This window comes from Myxine glutinosa, chromosome 1, assembly GCF_964187855.1.
Source record: "Myxine glutinosa chromosome 1, kmMyxGlut1.1, whole genome shotgun sequence".
Lineage (NCBI taxonomy): Eukaryota > Metazoa > Chordata > Myxini > Myxiniformes > Myxinidae > Myxine > Myxine glutinosa.
Window position 1 is genome coordinate 393,528,777 of NC_136261.1, and position 19,543 is coordinate 393,548,319.

Consider the following 19,543-nt stretch of genomic DNA (forward strand, 5'->3'; position numbering starts at 1 on the left):
ACGTTTAGCCGAAGCGGGCCCTCGGTGCGTGCCGGGTTTCGCGTGCCGCGAGGACCAGCGGGGATCCGAACCACGGAACCGCCGTACGCGATCCACGCTGGGCCTCGCTTTGAACGGCAGCGTCCGTGCTCCACTAGGCGGAGCGGGCAGCCCGATAGGAAGGGTCGTCATGGCGACCCCTTTTTGTTGAGTCGTTCCGGCAGGTCGAGATCGGGCCATTGGACGGCTCTGTGCCGAGATGGTGCATGGGTTCTCGGCCCGAGTAAACCTCCTTCCCTTCACCGAGTGTCGGACGCATCCAACCGCCGGCACCAAAGAACCCGCATTCATTGCTCGGCTGTACGAAGCCGAGCTTTGGAAACGAATTGGCGCACCGAGAGGCACTAGTGAGTAGACTAATGATGAGGATAGTGTTTTGGCCCCGAAATTAGAAAAACAAAATTTGATGATTGGTAGAATGATTGGCAGATGATTGGCAAATTTTTGATTGGTTGAATTTGGACGAGTAAAATTGATAGTGGGATGTCCCCGATGTGGTGGGATGGCAACTCTGTCATCCCTCACAGAGGGGGCAAAGGAGCACTAGTCTTATGGGGTTTATGGCAGTGAAAACTAGCCCGGGAGGGTTTGGATAATGTGTAGGGATCTAGAAGATGACCTTAGGTGACGGTAAGATTGGGTAGTGACAATGATACCTGTAGTGGGGACGCAGGTAGATTAGTGTGGATGATAATGACGTGGTATGTGCTTAGTTTAAAGGGAAGACGGGGAGCACTAAGTTAGCAGGGCAACAGGTAGATTAGATGATGCCGTGTGAGTGTTGGAGGTGTATTCAGAAGTGTATTGTGAAAAGTGTGTGGATAAAAGGTGTGATTGCACAGGTGTGCAACTGGACAGGTGTATGGAGCAGTGTGTGAGTGAGTGATAGTGAGATGAGTTGTGCTGACCAAATGGTCCAGGAAGGAAGGAGGGTGCAGGTGGCACCAGGTGTGATTGCACAGGTGTGCAACGACAGGTGAATGAAGAATGGTTGTGTGGAATACATGGAGTGTGGAATATATGGAGTATTGGAATGGATGGTCGTGGAGTGAGTAGGATGGAAACTGTGGAGTGGAGTGGATGGTGCGAAGGTGTGATTGGGGGAAGGATGGACCCCCATCACGAATACCCGGGGAGGGTAGTGTAAGTGTTAGTTGGAGGGTATAGGTAAATTGTGGTTGGATATTGGCATCTGTGGTGCGGGTGAAAGAATGGTATTTGGATGGGTGCATTAGTGTTGTGGAAATGGCTGGGCGTGTAGCCTGTTAGTGTGTGTAGTTGGTTTGGGCACTCCACCACTGTGAGGATGTCGGCCAGTTGAGGCCGCAGGTGGGCTCTGGGAGCCGGTAGAGTTGTTGTGGATGGGGCCCGAGGATCCGGAGGACGGACCCGGGTAGCCCAGTGCCAGAGGGCACCGAGGGGTGACAGAGCCAGGAGGGGCCTTCCCCAGTTAGATAGGTTAGGTAAGGAGCAGGTAAGCTCGGAGGCACCTACAGTGGTGGAGGTGTGCAGGTGGGTAGACCTGCTGGGAGAGCTGCACGACCCAGCCCAGAAATTGTGCAAGGGCACAGGGAGATGAATCGGGGGAGTGAGACCCCAAATTGAGAAGCACCACAGTTTGGGCAATGGGAATTGGTTTTTAAAATGACATAGAGTAAGATTGCCAATGGTTTGGCAGGGAAAGACCCCAGGTAGTGTAAAGTGTGTTAAAGTCATTTAGAGGATAGTTAGGATTGAAGTCTCCTCGCACCATCTGCATCCACTCACCTGGGATGACATACCTCCACACCATGCCAGGTTGTTTTATTATTTTTGAAGCAAATGTTTGGAATGTGAGACGCATCATGACGTGGGTGTGACATTGTGCTTGATGTTCCATCTCTTCCTCCTTATGAGGATTGATGATGAATTGGGTGATGGCAAATTTTGAAGTAGAGGGATTGTGGAGACGAATTTGGTATAGGGGAAATATGGGGAGACGTGACAGTAGTGACGAATTTGTAAATGTGTAGATTGTTGTACATATGGGGTAAGGGCAAGGGTAGTGTAGGTGACAGGGGGGGGGGGGGGGGGGTGGTGATGTACGGTAGGGACGAGCTTTCTCACTTCGCTCTCCGTACGCACTTCACCTTGCATTGCCTTGTTTGATGTGTACCCTTGTGACCTTACCCCTCGCTCATCTGTCTTTCCACCCTTTGTCTCCCACATGAGGACCTGTGCGCCACTGGGCGCCGAGGGGAGCATGCGTGAGTCCGCCATTGTGCGCCCGGAACTCCCAGAACCAGCTGTCTGCATCGATGCACCACATTATGGACCACATGTCTGTGGCTGAGCACCACTGATGGACCCCATGGGTTGGGGGGATGGCCCCTCTGCTGCAACCGGCCATGAAGGCCCGAAATCTTGCTGGCGGACCTTGGCCACAGGGCACCAATGCCCCACAGGTGAACCACACTAGTCGGCCCTGTGGGCCATAAATAAAGAAAATAAAAATGGACACGTTGGGTGCATTTTAATAGTGCAAATAGGCCGCCAGCAAAGAAGATGACAACATCAGGAAAATAGTAATAGCCAGCAGAGGGAGCCGAAGAGCAAGAGACCACCAGCGGGGTTAGGGGTTGTTCTTTTTATTTTTTTGATGAACAGTGATTACTGCACATCGAATTTTTATGTGAAAAAAGAAAAAATATTTTTTCACATAAAACGGCTTTTTTGCACGCAAAAAAATTATTTTGCTATTTTCGGAGAAAAAAAAATTTCGCCCTTTTTCGGGAAAAATAAAATAAAATGCCCTTTTTGGTCGAAAATGTCTGGCAACGCTAAAAAAAATTAGGGAATTTTTCGAAATTTTTAACTGCGATCGAAATTTTTAACTGTGATCGATCTCAAAAACAAAACGTTGCGTCCACTTGCGTGCGTTGCGTCCCCAGCGTGTACAGCAGTGAGGCGGTGTACTACAGTGAGAGAGTGTACACAAAGTGTGAACAAGTCTCCTATCAAGATGAGTGCTGCTCTTCGTGACAAGTGGCTGAAGGAATTCAACGCTGGCGGCGATGGGGCCACCTTCAAGTACGTGTCGAGTGACACGGCTTTCTGTCGAGCTTGTGAAAAGACTTTCCGGGCGAAGCAGAAGTCTGAGCTGGCCCAACATGTCCGAGGAGACCGCCACAAGAGCAAATTGGCCTTGAAGAAGAAGAGGACGGTCACACAAGCCACCATGGAGGACTTTGGTGGCGGAAAGAGGCACAAGTGCGACGTCGTGGCTCAGGAGCTGTGCCAGGTCATGCTGGCCGCTGGCATCCCATGGTCGAAATTGGAAAACCCTGCCCTCCGGTCGTTCCTGGAGAAGCACATCACTCTCCAGATCCCCGATGAAAGCTGGATTCGAAAGCACTACCTCGACAAGTGCTACGACGAGGCCTTGGCGGGGATCCGTGCCGACCTCGGACAGCAGCCCATCTGGCTGTCCGTCGACGAAATGACCGATTCGGCAGGTTGATATGTGGCCAACATCATCGCGGGACGCTTGTCCAAGGAGGGGTACTTTCATCCCCACCTCGTCCAGTGCATGTTTCTGGAGAAGACCAACTCCGGGGAGATCGTGCATGCAGTCAATGACACGCTGCGCTACCTTTGGCCTGATTTCAAGCCGGAGTGCCTCAAGGTCCTCGTCAGCAACGCCACGGCCTATATGATCAAGGCCGGCCATGCCCTGAAGGGACTCTTCCCGGATTTGCTGCATGTGACTTGCGTTGCCCACGCGCTCCACCGTGTCTGTGAGACAGTCCGAGAAATGTTCAAGGACGTCAACGACCTGATTGCCACGACGAAGAAGGTGTTCGTCAAAGCTCCGTCGCGTGTTGTCCTTTGGAAGGAGCAGCAGCCCAATCTTTCTCTCCCCCCGGAGCCCATTCTGACTCGGTGGGGGACGTGGATCGACGCCGCGGTGTTTTACGCCGAGCACTTCGAGGCCGTCAAGGACATTGTGGACCAGCTGAACGATGACGACGCGCTGGCAATCCGGAGTGCCAAGGACCTGTTCGGAAAGGCGGACATCAAGCTCAGTTTGGTCTTCTTAAATGCCCACGTGTCGTTCATCCCGAAGATCCCTAAGCAGCTGGAGGAGGCCGGCATGGAGCTGGCCAAGGCCTTCCAGCTCCTTGATCAGGCCAAGGAGGAGCTCGAAAAGATCCGAGGCTGCCGTAAGGAGATCCTGCTCACCAAGTTCAAGGCGGTGCTGCAGCGCAATCCAGACATTGGTGTGCTGAGGACAGTGGCTTTGATCCTGGATGGAGATCAGCACGGATCTGAGGTTGGTGTTCCGGCTGGAGTCAAGCTTGCCGACATCCCCCTCTTGAGGTACTGCCCCATCGTCAGCGTCGACATGGAAAGGTCCTTCTCCGTCTACAGAAATGTCCTCACCGACCGCCGACACCGCCTCACCAAGGAGAACATTACCAAGATAATGATTTCAAACACCTACTTTAACCGTTCCTAAAAGGGTCTTATCAATTTCTTCTAATTCTCTACTTATCAAACAATGCGGTTGCAATAAAGGTACCTGAACATCATTTTTTACCTGTTTACTAGCCCAGAGTGCTTAATGTTGTGCAGGAAAAAGCTTACCATTTTTTGTTCTTTTTTTGACTGATTTCTGAAAAACTTGGTAATAATAAAAAATGAATAAAACGGGGGAAAAAAATATTTCGGGAGTTTTTCACATTAAAAAAAAAAATCCGCTTTTCAAAACATAAAAGGCCTATTTTCTTAAAGTAAAAATCCGTAGTCTAGTGATGACTGTGCACCGATTGGTGCTTGAGGGTGTATTGGTGCGTTTTTGGGTGCTTTCATGGTGCGTTGATGCAGAGCAGACTATCTCCCCCCCGCCAGAAAGAACAATCACAGGTCCTGGGTTGCGTATTGTAAATAAAGTAGAGCCATTGTAAATAATGCGCCCCCACCGTCAATGTATAGTTTGAAGACCATTCCGCAATTCGGTTAGCTGTTGGCGTGAGTCTGTTAGGTAGGGTGCAATGGAGCAGCGGGACATATTTATTTATGTTTTAAAATTGTTGCACTCAGGGTCAGATTAAATGTAGAGGGAACTACACCTACGTGTCACACTAAGTTAAAGTTATAGGCCCGGGACGTGCCTAAGAGGAGGAGGGTGCAGTGTTGTGGATATGAGGATTGTGTTTTTATTACTGTGTTTTTTATTATTATTGCTTTATTCTGGACCCTCCTGTCTCCAGTCTGTTGTATAAAGGTCAAAGGGCGTTCCCGTAGTTAATTCCATAAAGCATACACGTTAGCCAATCATAGCTTTCCCCCCTTGTTGGTAGTTATATCTTTATTATGTGTATTAGGGTAAGGCCTTGTCTTCCATTAAGATGACACTCCATTGCACCAAGTGAAATAAGATAGATCCCCCTTCATTCCCATTCCCAAAACCTCCATTTCCAACTGCGTCATTGCCAAGCCTGAATTGCCAGCTACATCCCCTCCAAGCCTCCATTGCCAACTGCACTGGGCAGTTTGCCAGGTTTGCTACAGCTGTGGTTGTTGATTTCGCCCCAAAACCACCATTGAACATGTGCTCAGCTCGGGGAAGAAGGGCGTGCCCGCCCATCGTCATCAAGGGCGGAGCCAGAGGGCCGTGCCGACCAATCAGGGCCGAGGCGAGCTGACCGATGGGCGTGTCCTGAAGGCCGGCGGCTTGATCGCCTGAGGCGCTATAAAAGCGCGCGCGCAAGAAGCAAGAGTGGTTGGACCAAGCGAGAGATGAGTCCTGGAGAAAGCACGCGACGGCCACAGAGCAGCAGCAGCAGCCACAGCAGCAACAGCGGCAGCTTCAGCAGCAGCAGCAGCAGCCACAGCAGCTTCAGCCACAGCAGCTTGGGGCCTTGACGGCAGTTTTGAGCAGGGCCGCGAAGGAACGGCGGCTGCTAAACGCGCCGATCGTGCTGCAGTACCCTTCGACCTTCCTCTCCCTCCAGCCACCCACCTCCGGCCAGTCCTATCATCATTCCCCGCGTGAGTCTGTCTTTTGTTTGTTCTGTCCTGGGTTAATTAAGACTGTAGGTAAGCTAGCATTGCACTGTGTCTCTAATATCTTCTGTAAATTATTTTCTTATCTTTCCTTCTCCTTGATTACTTTGAGCGTGTAAATAGTAAGAATAAATTTAGTAGTATTTCCAACCTTTTTGTCTTTGTCTTCTTCTCCTTCACATCCGTGTCACTTTTGTCTTTTCCATATTGAATATCTGTGGCGCGATTTTGGCCAACGTTCGGGAATCGGGTTAGTCGGGGTAACTGTTTGGCCGCGGTGACATCCGCTCGGCAAATCAACATCTTTATCCGCGGTCCGTAACAATATATATGATATTATCAACCTGATCCCCATCCATAAACCTGATCCCCATCCATAAACCTGATCCCCATCTATAAACCTGATCCCCATCCATAAACCTGATCCCCATCCATAAACCTGATCCCCATCCATAAACCTGATCCCCATCCATAAACCTGATCCCCATCCATAAACCTGATCCCCATCCATAAACCTGATCCCCATAAATAAACCTGATCCCCAAAAATAAACCTGATCCCCATCCATAAACATGATCCCTATCCATAAACATGATCCCTATCCATTTAACCATCAAAGGAGGGACATTCAATAAACCTGATCACCATCAAAAAACCTGCTCCCCATCCATAAACCTGCTCCCCATCCATAAACCTGATCCCCATCCATAAACCTGATCCCCATCCATAAACCTGATCCCCAAAAATAAACCTGCTCCCCATCCATAAACCTGCTCCCCATCCATAAACCTGCTCCCCATCCATAAACCTGCTCCCCATCCAAAAACGTCATCCCCATCCATAAACCTGATCCCCATCCATAAACCTGATCCCCATCCATAAACATGATCCCCATCGATAAACATGATCCCCATCCATAAACCTGATCCCCATTCATAAACCTGATCCCCATTCATAAACCAGAACCCCATCCATAACCCTGATCCCCATTCATAAATCTGATCCACATTCATAAACCTGATCCGCATCCATAACCCTGATCCCCATTCATAACCCTGATCCCAATCCATAACCCTGATTCCCATCCATAACCCTGATCCCAATCCATAACCCTGATCCCCATCCATAACCCTGATCCCAATCCATAACCCTGATCCCAATCCATAACCCTGATCCCAATCCATAACCCTGATCCCCATTCATAACCCTGATCCCAATCCATAACCCTGATTCCCATCCATAACCCTGATCCCAATCCATAACCCTGATCCCCATCCATAACCCTGATTCCCATCCATAACCCTGATCCCAATCCATAACCCTGATCCCAATCCATAACCCTGATCCCCATCCATAACCCTGATCCCAATCCATAACCCTGATCCCAATCCATAACCCTGATCCCAATCCATAACCCTGATCCCCATCCATAACCCTGATCCCAATCCATAACCCTGATCCCAATCCATAACCCTGATCCCAATCCATAACCCTGATCCCCATCCATAACCCTGATCCCAATCCATAACCCTGATCCCCACCCATAACCCTGATTCCCATCCATAACCCTGATCCCAATCCATAACCCTGATCCCCATCCATAAACCTGATCCCAATCCATAACCCTGATCCCAATCCATAACCCTGATCCCCATCCATAACCCTGATCCCAATCCATAACCCTGATCGCCATCCATAACCCTGATCCCAATCCATAACCCTGATCCCAATCCATAACCCTGATTCCCATCCATAACCCTGATCCCAATCCATAACCCTGATCCCCATCCATAACCCTGATCCCAATCCATAACCCTGATCCCCATCCATAACCCTGATCCCCATCCATAACCCTGATCCCCATCCATAACCCTGATCCCAATCCATAACCCTGATCCCAATCCATAACCCTGATCCCAATCCATAACCCTGATCCCAATCCATAACCCTGATCCCAATCCATAACCCTGATCCCAATCCATAACCCTGATCCCAATCCATAACCCTGATCCCAATCCATAACCCTGATCCCAATCCATAACCCTGATCCCCATCCATAACCCTGATCCCAATCCATAATCCTGATCCCAATCCATAACCCTGATCCCAATCCATAACCCTGATCCCAATCCATAACCGTGATCCCCATCCATAACCCTGATCCCAATCCATAACCCTGATCCCAATCCATAACCCTGATCCCCATCCATAACCCTGATCCCAATCAATACACCTGATCCCCATCCATATACCTGAGCCCCATCCACATATCTGAGCCCCATCCACATACCTGATCCCCATCCACATACCTGATCCCCATCCACATACCTGATCCCCATCCACATACCTGATCCCCATCCACATACCTGATCCCCATCCACATACCTGATCCCCATCCACATACCTGATCCCCATCCACATACCTGATCCCCATCCATATACCTGATCCCCATTCATAAACACGATCCCCATTCATGAACATGATCCCCATTCATAAACATGATCCCCATTCATAAACATGAACCCCATCAATAAATCATTCCCATCTATGGTTATCACACTTTATAATTACTAGGGCATTGCCCGTACTATATCTATATCTAAAATTATATCCCCCCCCCCTCTATTTACATGAAATGGTTTGGTCCAAAGCGAACGGCTTGCGAGTACGGTGACAATCCCCCCCCTCTATTTACATGCAATGGTTTGGTCCAAAGCGAACGGCTTCCGGAGTTTGGTAAAGAAATCGCCATCGCGTGCACAAACGCGCAGGAAAGCGAATGAATCGCAAATTCGGTTTTATTAGTTTTAAAACATAGTTTAACGCCAACATAGTTTGCAAACGTGAAATAAATGAATACGCTCTCAAATGTGCCATCCGAGGCAGAGTGTGTCCTCCACGTTCGGCACACGCGATCGTTCGCTGCTCTCTGATTGGTTGAATCGTTTTTTGGACATAGCTCGGTAAGTAATTGTCCGATTAATATGAAACCTTGAAAAGGCACATCCTCGGGTCCCCAGCAATATACCTGGCAAGTTTCAAGTATATCGGACCGGTAGTTGTCGAGAAACAGCGGTCACAGACAAACAAACAAACGTACAGACGTACAGAGATTACTGGAATTATAGATAGACTAGGGCATGCCCGTACTATATATATATGCCCGTACTATATATCTATCTAAAATTATATCCCCCCCCCCTCTATTTACATGAAATGGTTTGGTCCATTCGCAACGCCAAAGCGAACGGCGAACGGCTTGCGAGTACAGTGACAATCCCCCCCCTCTATTTACATGAAATGGTTTCGTCCATTCGCAACGACCACAGAACCCCCCCCCCTCTATTTACATGGAATGGTTTGGTCCATTCGCAACGCCGGCACACGCGATCGTTCGCTGCTCTCTGATTGGTTGAATCGTTTTTTGGACATAGCTCGGTAAGTAATTGTCCGATTAATATGAAACCTTGAAAAGGCACATCCTCGGGTCCCCAGCAATATACCTGGCAAGTTAAAAGTATATCGGACCCGTGGTTGTCGAGAAACAGCGGTCACAGACAAACAAACGTACAGACAGAGATTACTGGAATTATAGATAGATAGTTTACGTCTATAATCCTCAGAGGTCACGAGACTCGTCTTGGTTTCAAAATATTGTCTTTAATTCACGTTAAAACTTAAAAGTAAAAATTCAGCCATTCAATAAATGTCGATACTTATGGCGGCAAAACGAGCTTGCTAAATGCTTTACACAAAAGTTACTATGAGACGTTTTTCATCCGCACAACACAATAATTTACCTCAAGTTACTTCAAGAGATTCAACTATATATTGAGATTCAGCTCACCTCTATCCAAGGGTCGGGAATTGAAGAGAAAACATCGAAAATGGAGCCGATCAGTTCTTTCCTTCGTCGCGGGTAAAACAGTTTGGTGGGAAAAAGGCGGAAGTTCAAGAATGCGAATACAGCGCCCAACCGGAACCAGAAGTCATAACTCAACTTGCAGAAACAACAACTACACGAACCCATAGGAATGTCTTTGTGAATTACCTCATTTGTACCAGTTTTAGTTACACCAACTTTCGAGACTGTTTCGGGTAGAACAATTTATCTTTATAAATTTCCTGTTTATAAACAAACGTGTGGAATTTGGGCGGCTTTGTAAATGACAAAATCGCATAAATATATTTGCTGTTACTGGTTGTTAAATATAACTTCATTATATGATATATTTTCATTTTCTTTGTACTTCAACTGGTGACGTAAAATTTAATCAACCGGTCTTGATTTATTTGTGACGCACTTCCGGTCATACAGTGCAGTGTTATTGGCGAGGACCGCATCGCAACTCACATGTTTGTGTACATACGTAATCAGGAAATAGTGCTGCATGTTACCACTGATTTTTATCGATATACTTTAGTTTGAATTGAACACTGTTACCACAAGATGTGTTTGTCGAGGCCAGAGTCATCATTGGAATACGTTGCAATGTACGTGTGTGATTATTTAGACCATGTTCGAAAGTAGGTCGAACGGCTTTTATTCATTGTCCAACTGGCTTTCAACGGACGAACAGCCGCCTAATCAAAGCACGGCAACTCGTCTTCAGAACCCAGCATAAAGAGGCAACAAGGTATTCCTTCATTATAATTCAGTGCATACATATGTTGGACATCTATGGAACAAAGTATTATGTGGTTTCAAGGGTTTTTAATATCAAGCTTTAGTATTGTAACGATTTTGAGGAGTGTGTAACGAATTTGAGAAGTGTAACGGTTTTTGAGAAGTGTAACAATTTTGGAGGAAGTGTAACGAATGTGAAAACGTTACAATGTGAACGTTACAAAAGTATGGTGACACCCTGTTAATGTAAATAATGGTCGCAGCCGTCCTCCTAGTTAATTCCATGAAAATTACACGCAGGTCACGATATATCTTTTAAATAGTGTATTTCCTTATTCCATGTAGGCTAATTATGTGTTTCCCACTAGATTGACTTTGCATTGTATCAAACAAAATAAGCGTAGGCCCTTCCAATTTCCCCAAAACCTCCCTTCCATTTGCCTTCCGCATTTTGGTCGGTTTTTCTCTTCAACCACCATTGGCCACGAGGTAGGGTTGGAGAAGAAAGGCGTGTCTCCACCTCGTCAGAAGAGGGAAGGAGTGAACCGGCCCTAACAGCCAATCAACACCGCGGTGAGCGACCCGGTAGGCGTGCCCTCGGAGCCGGCGGCTTGATTTCGGCCGAGGTGATAAAAGCGACTGTAAGGGACTGCTTTTTCAGATGAGCTGGAGATGAGCACGAGATAACCTGGGAGGAGGAAAGAGGCGGTGAGATGCGAAACGCTCCAAGCCAAAGAGGAGAGGTACTCGGCCAGGAAACCAGCTTTGGAGAGGCGCGCTGAAAGGAGGGAGACGGCTCCACACACGAAGAGGAGCAGGTGTGCCGAACCAGCGCGCGACGCCTACCGCGGTGGATACGCGACGGAGGGTTTCCCGCCAAAACCGCGAGGCATTGTGGGCTGCGGCCTCCCGACCTTGCCTCCCTCTCAAGCAATCCATCTCAAGTCTTACCTGCCTGCAATATCCCCCCGTGTAAGTGTGAACGTCCCGTCCTGCTCGTTGTCTTGGGGTTAAGTAAAAATGAATAGTGTAAGTTAACGATTCGCTGTGTCACTGTTTCTTCCATCCTTTGCTTGTGTGTGTATAATAAATCTGTTCTTCCTCCGTATTCTTCTTCTTCTTTTTCATTCTCTTGCGGTCGCTTTAGAGATTTTCCCGATTGAATATCCGTGGGGCGATCTGGTCAACGTCGGGTGAAATCGGGTTTTAATCGGGGAGTAACTCTTCGGACGCGGTTAAATACACCACCGCTCGGTCAATATAACATCTTTAAAACCGCGTCTGTAACAATTGGTGTCGAGGAGTTGGGATTCGGACCTGGGACTAAATTTGTTAGGCCCAAATTTTGGAACACCAATTGTACTATTAGAGTAACAATTGGTGTCGAGGAGGGAGATCGGACCCGAAATCGGACCCGAAGCGCGCTTAACGCGCTCAAAATTATAAGCTGCCGAAATTTATTTTGTTTTATAAAACCCGAATTTTGAGATCGCGCCATGGACAATCAAGGCGATCGGATGCCGGTGGGAGAGATAGACAGGGTGGAATCGACCCAGGACCTCGGGGAAATGTATGTGGAGGAAAGGGAGGAGAAAAATGGCAATGTGGTTGCGGGAGTATCAGACGCGCAAAGTGGCGTCCTCACGCACGTGGGTGTAGCGGCACCAAATTTTGCCGCGACCGTAGCAGCGCCGCAGGTGGATTCGAACCTTTTTATGTTGCAAATGGGGGCCCTTATGGAGAGGCTAGAAGCAAAAATGGGGGTAATTAATAACCAAATGGGGGTAATGGGAAACCAAATGGGGGTAATGAGGGACGAAGCGAGGGGTACCGTTGAGGAGTTAGACAAGAAATTTGGGAAGTTAGACAATAATTTTGAGGGGTTAGACAACGGGATAAAAGAGGTAAAGAATGGGTTAACGGGGGTGGAAAACAGAATGGCTGCCCAGGAGAATCAGTTAGAGGGGGTGAAAAATGGGTTAATGGGGTTAGAAAATAGGATGGAGGACAAATTGCGGGAAATAGGGGAACAATCCGCCCGGGAAATCGAACAGATGGGGAACCAGATGGAGGAAATACGACGAGGGGTGAGTGAGGAGGTCTCGGGGCTACGCGAGGAGGTAAAGCGAGGCGAAAAGCGTATAGAGAAAGAGGTGAGAAATAATACGGCAAAGTTACAGGGGGGAATAGAAGATCTGACGAAAGGAGTAGAACAGCTGACAGTGGGACAAAAGGAACTAGCGGACCAAGTGGAAAAGAACACTGCAATCATCGGGGGTTTAAAAGCAACACAAAAGGACATTAAAAATGAATTAATAGCGACACAAAAGGAATGTCAAATGGTACATGAGGGATTGACGAAGAGGTTGGAAGAGGTGACAGAAGTAATGGAGACAAAGGACCGGGAGGTAAGGACGCACATAGAAACGGTTAAAGTAGCGATGGAGGAAGAAATAGAGGGGGCGCACCGGGAGCTGAAGGAGGTAAAGGAAAAATTAGAGGAGGTGGAAGAAGGGGTGAGTGAAATTAAGAAGAGACGGAGGGAAACTAAGAGGGAGATAAAGGAGGAAGTCATGGAATATGTACAAGGTCTGTGTTTAAATCATGATCGGTGCTCACTAACCAAATAAAGAGTTTGCAGGTGGCAAAGGAGGTGCGGAGACGAGGTGCCAAGGTGAGTGGCGATATAATCGGAAATGTACATGATGTGAGGAAAGCTTCAGTTGGCTTGGGGATTGGTTCGGATCCGGGTGTTCGTGAGAGGCCGTTGGTGAAGGGTGTGACAGGTCAGGTGTGCGAAAAAAGAGGTGTGCGAGAATGTCCGACCATGGGGTGTGTGAGGAAAAAGTGCACGCCGAGGAGTGAGTGTGCCGTCAAGAGTGAGTTGGTCGAAGCACGTGTGCGAGGGGGTACATGGAAGCGCGGTGTGGTGAGTGTTACAGAGGATGTAACGAGGAAGTGTACGCCTGTGGTGAGTGTTACAGAGGATGTAACGAGAGGGTGTGCGCGAGAAAGGTGTGTAACGGACGGGTGCATGAGGAAAGAGTGTGCCGTCGAGAGTAAGGGTGAGTGCGCTGTCAAGAGTGGAGGTGAGAGTAGTGAGAGTGAAACGGAGCGTGAGTTGGTTGTGACAGGTGAGCGAGGATGTACACCTGGAATGGAAGGATGCACACCTGGAATGGTAGAGCGTGTGTGGGAAGGCACATTTGAGTTGGTAGTGAGGCACGTGGTTGGGTGTGCGAATGAGAGCACACCTGTGATTGTCACAGAGGAAGTGACCGAGGAGGGGGCGCGAAGAGGTGTGTTGGTGAGGTGTGCGAGCGACGAATGTGTGCCAAGGTGTTCGGTGGTCAGGTGTGTGACCAAGTCGGTGAGCGGAGTGAGTGTACCGAGGTGTGTAAGGGAAGGTACGAGGAGCATGGGACCAGCTGGAGGTGTGAGCAAGAAAGGGGTAGCGTATGCATGTAAGCCTGCAGGTGAAGCATCGACGGTAACCAGGTTAAAGGTTAGAACGACTTATAGCCGAATCGGGCCCTCGGTGCGCGTCGGGCAGCCCGATAGGAAGGGTCGTCATGGGGACCACTTTCTATTGAGACGTGCCGGCAGGTCGAGATCGGGACATTGGATGGCTCCACGCCGAGGTGGTGCGTGGGATCTCGGCCCGGGTAAGCCTCCGTCCCTGCACCGAATGCGGGACGTATCCAGCCGCGCAAACAAAAGAACCCGCGTTCATAGCTCGGCTGTACGAAGCCGGGCTGTAGACGTGAATTGGCGCACCGAGAGGATGTAATAAGTAGATGGACTGTGATGATGATAGTAGTGATTTGGTACGAAATTTATAATAGTGGGTAGAATTGGCAGTAAATGGGAAATTTTTGAATTGGTTGGAATCTGGACGAACAAAATTGATAGTGAGAGACCCCCGCTGTGGTGGGATGGCAACGCTGTCATCCCTCACAGATAGTGGGGCAAATGCGCACTAGCTTATGGGGTTGATGGCGGTGAAAACTAGCCAGGGAGGGCTTGGATAATTGTAGGGATCTAGCGAAGATGACATTAGGTGACGTTAAGGTTAGTTAGTGACTGATACCTGTAGTGGGGACGCAGGTAGATTAGTGTGGATGATAATGACGTGGGAGCGCAATAGTTTAAAGGGACGACTGGGAAGCGCAAGTTTCAGAGGGGAGTAGTTAGCTGAGATGGTGCCGTGTGTGTGAGGATTGAACAGGTGTGATTGAACAGGTGTGATTGAACAGGTGTGATTGCACAGGTGTGCAACTGAACAGGTGGATGGAGCAGTGTATGAGTGAGTGAAGGTGATTGCGTGTTGTGTTGACCAAATGGTCCAGGAAGAAAGGAGGGTGCAGGTGGCACCAGGTATGATTGCACAGGTGTGCAATGACAGGTGAATGGAGGACAGGTGTGTGGAATAAATGGTAGTGTGGAATAAATGGAGTATTGGAATGGATGGTCGTGGAGTGAGAATGGTGGAAATTGTGGAGTGGAGTGGATGGTGCGAAGGTGTGAATGGGGGAAGAGTGGACCCCCATCACGGATACCCGGGGCGGGTAGTGTAAGTGTTAGGTAGAGGGTATAGGTAAATTGTGGTTGGATATTGGCATCTGTGGTGCGGGTGACAGAATGGTATTTGGATGGGTGCATTAGTGTTGTGGAAATGGCTGGGCGTGTAGCCTGTTAGTGTGTGTAGTTGGTTTGGGCACTCCACCACTGTGAGGATGTCGGCCAGGTGAGGCCGCAGGTGGGCTCTGGGAGCCGGTAGTAGTTGTTGTGGATGGGGCCCGAGGATCCGGAGGATGGGCCCGGGTAGCCCAGTGCCAGAGGGCACCATGGGGTGACAGAGCCAGGAGAGGGGCTGTCCCCAGTTAGTTAGGTTAGGGTGAGGAGCTAGGTAAGCTCGGGTGGCAACTACAGTGGTGGAGGTGTGCAGGTGGGTAGACCTGCTGGGAGAGCTACACGTCGCAGCCCAGAAATTGTGCGAGGGCACCGGGAGATGAATCGGGGGAGTGAGACCCCAAATTGAGAAGCACCACAGTTTGGTCAATGGGAATTTGGTTTTTAGAACCAATAGTGTAAGTGGCCAATGGATTGGCAGGGAAAGACCCCGGGTAGTGTAAAGTGTGTTAATGTCATTTAGAAAGTAGTTAGGATGAAGGATCTCCTCGCACCATCTGCATCCACTCACCTGAGGTGACAGGTACTCCACACCATGCCATGTTTTGATTATTTTTTATGATGCAAATGTTTGGATTGTGAGACGCATCATGACGTGGGTGTGACATTGTGCGTAATTCCATCTCTGCCTCCTTATGAGGATTGATGATGAATTGATGATGGCAAATTTTTGAAGTAGAGGGATTGTGGAGACGAATTTGGTATAGGGGAAATATGGGAAAGACGTGACAGTAGTGACGAATTGGTAATGTGTAGGTTTTGTACATATGGGGTAAGGGCAAGGGTAAGCTAGGTGACAGGGGGGTGACGTACGGTAGGGACGTGCTTCTCACTTCGCCCTCCGTACGCATTTCGCCTTGCATTGCCTTTTTGACGTGTACCCTTGTGACCTTACCCCTCGCTCAATTGTCTTTCTTTTGTCTCCCACATGACCTGTGCGCCATTGGGTGCCGAGGGGAGCGTGCGTGAGGTGGCCATTGTGCGCCCGAGATCCCCAGAACCAGCATGCATTGCGTTGATGTACCACTTTATGGACCGCTGTTCTGCGGCCAAGTACCACTTGATGGACCCCAGGTTCTGGGGCAGGGCACCTCTGTTGGAGACCGGCCATAGTGGCCAGGGAATCTTGCTTGCGGACCTCGGTAAGGTGGCACCTATGCCAAACAGGTGGACCACCCTTAGTTGGCCCCTGTTGCCCTAAATAAAAATGGACACGGTTTGTGCTTTTTATTATGTCCAAATAGGCCGCATGAAGCCAGAAGACGTCGGGAAGAACATCGGCCCAGCAGAGAAAGAGAAGACCACCACCAGTTGTTTTGTTGTGTTTATTATGAACCATGGTGACTGCGCACCGAGTGGTGCTTTGTGGTGCTTTTTGGTGCTTTGTGGTGCTTTTGGGTGCTTTGGTGGTATTGGTACTGGTGCATCGATGCAATGCGTGCTGGCTCCTCCCTCCCAACAGGAATTTCTTTTTCTTGTTCCCTAAGAAAAAAAAAAAAAACACAGGTCCTGGGTTGCGTTGTAAATAAGAAATCACGTCATTGTAAATAATGCTCCCCACCGTAAATGTATAGTTTGAGAATAATTCCGTAATTCGGTTAGCTGTGGGCTTGAGTCTGTTAGACAGGGTGCATTGCAATAGGGGGACATACTTATTTGTGTTTTAAAATTGTCACACTCAGGGTCAGGTTAATTGTAGAGGGAATTACACCTACGTGTCACACTAAGTTAAAGTTTAGTAGGCCCGGGGACGTGCCTGAAGAAAGGAGGGTGCAGTGTAACGATTTTGAGGAGTGTGTAACGAATTTGAGAAGTGTAACGGTTTTTGAGAAGTGTAACAATTTTGGAGGAAGTGTAACGAATGTGAAAACGTTACAATGTGAACGTTACAAAAGTATGGTGACACCCTGTTAATGTAAATAATGGTCGCAGCCGTCCTCCTAGTTAATTCCATGAAAATTACACGCAGGTCACGATATATCTTTTAAATAGTGTATTTCCTTATTCCATGTAGGCTAAATATGTGTTTCCCACTAGATTGACTTTGCATTGTATCAAACAAAATAAGCGTAGGCCCTTCCAATTTCCCCAAAACCTCCCTTCCATTTGCCTTCCGCATTTTGGTCGGTTTTTCTCTTCAACCACCATTGGCCACGCGGTAGGGTTGGAGAAGAAAGGCGTGTCTCCACCTCGTCAGAAGAGGGAAGGAGTGAACCGGCCCTAACAGCCAATCAACACCGCGGTGAGCGACCCGGTAGGTGTGCCCTCGGAGCCGGCGGCTTGATTTCGGCTGAGGTGATAAAAGCGACTGTAAGGGACTGCTTTTTCAGATGAGCTGGAGATGAGCACGAGATAACCTGGGAGGAGGAAAGAGGCGGTGAGATGCGAAACGCTCCAAGCCAAAGAGGAGAGGTACTCGGCAAGGAAACCAGCTTTGGAGAGACACGCTGAAAGGAGGGAGACGGCTCCACACACGAAGAGGAGCAGGTGTGCCGAACCAGCGCGCGACGCCTACCGCGGTGGATACGCGACGGAGGGTTTCCCGCCAAAACCGCGAGGCATTGTGGGCTGCGGCCTCCCGACCTTGCCTCCCTCTCAAGCAATCCATCTCAAGTCTTACCTGCCTGCAATATCCCCCCGTGTAAGTGTGAACGTCCCGTCCTGCTCGTTGTCTTGGGGTTAAGTAAAAATGAATAGTGTAAGTTAACGATTCGCTGTGTCACTGTTTCTTCCATCCTTTGCTTGTGTGTGTATAATAAATCTGTTCTTCCTCCGTATTCTTCTTCTTCTTTTTCATTCTCTTGCGGTCGCTTTAGAGATTTTCCCGATTGAATATCCGTGGGGCGATCTGGTCAACGTCGGGTGAAATCGGGTTTTAATCGGGGAGTAACTGTTCGGACGCGGTTAAATACACCACCGCTCGGTCAATATAACATCTTTAAAACCGCGTCTGTAACAGTATTATTCTTGGGTAAAATGCCAGGGAGCATGGAAGAGGCCCCTTTATATAAGGGTATATGCCACGTGGCAAAGTGTAGAAAAGAACGGACATTCAAAAAAATCTCGTGTGCATGCTCTCAGGAGCAACAAAGTAATGCTTTAGAAAAGTTCATATATAGGGGGGCCAATTGGGGGGCCAATTTGATTCATGAAGAAGTAAATGTATTTTATTTGCCAGATGTAGGATGCCCCTTTATATGAACTTTTCCAGAATATTACTTGGTTCCTCCTAAGAACACAAGGGTAGTACAGCATGCACACATGATTTTTTGAATGTCCCTTCTTTTCTATACTTTGCCACATGGCACGTACCCTTATAAAAAGGGACCTTTTCTATGCCCCTGGAATTTTACCTGATAATGTCCCTTCTTTTCTATAGTTTGCCACATGGCACATCCCATATAAAGCGGCCTTTTCTCCTACCCTGGCGTTTTTCACAAGATACATTTTAAATACCAACAAAATGCATTTGTTCATCATACAAGACTTTATTCAACACGATATAAAAGACTTTAAAAAGTAAGGGGAAAAAATATTCAACCCAGACAGGATTTGAACCCACAATTCCCAGCTTGGGAGTCTGATGCTTCATCCATTAGGCCATTGACCAGCATGGTTGAATTAAAAAAAAATTTTTAAAGGGTATAAAGTGTGTATATTTACATATATTAATATACCAGTAGAAGCTGAGAAACGGATTTTCAGTACCCATGTTAAAGTTGCATACAGAAAAGCCATCGCAAAAAAAGGAATGGCGTGCTTTGCGCCTCCCTTGATTTCCATAAAATAAGCAACTTGAGGTGATGTACTCATAATGACGCTGAAATGAAGGTTTAAGAATATTTACGTTTTAAATACGAACGAAATGCATTTGCCCATTGGACAAGATGCTTATTTGCAAAGGTGGGCGGTCCGCTTCGAAAGTCCGCTTATCCGCTTATCCGCTGCAGCGGACTAACGTTTTCGAAGCGGATAAGCGAATCGGAACAACCCCCGGAAACCGAAGCGGATAAGCGTAAGCGGACTACCGAAAAATTAAAGCGCATCGCGATTCGCCAAATCAGCTGTTAGCCTGAGCCGTTACTCTAGAATTGTGAATATTTATTTAAGTGAATAATAAGTGAAAACTGAATATT

At 48.2% G+C, this 19,543-nt stretch overlaps 2 protein-coding genes across 2 annotated transcripts in view; one reads left to right on the forward strand and one right to left on the reverse strand.

The window, feature by feature from the left end:
• LOC137419568 (uncharacterized) overlaps positions 1–10,029 on the reverse strand; it is a 64,557-nt gene extending 54,528 nt beyond the window's left edge. Inside the window, exon 1 of the mRNA XM_068105575.2 lies at positions 9,936–10,029. The gene's annotated coding sequence lies outside the window, so the exon portion shown is untranslated. The remainder of the gene's footprint in view (positions 1–9,935) is intronic.
• Positions 1–19,543, forward strand: part of LOC137416663 (uncharacterized) — a 209,070-nt gene that overhangs the window by 63,700 nt on the left and 125,827 nt on the right. The gene's annotated exons all lie outside the window — the stretch shown is intronic.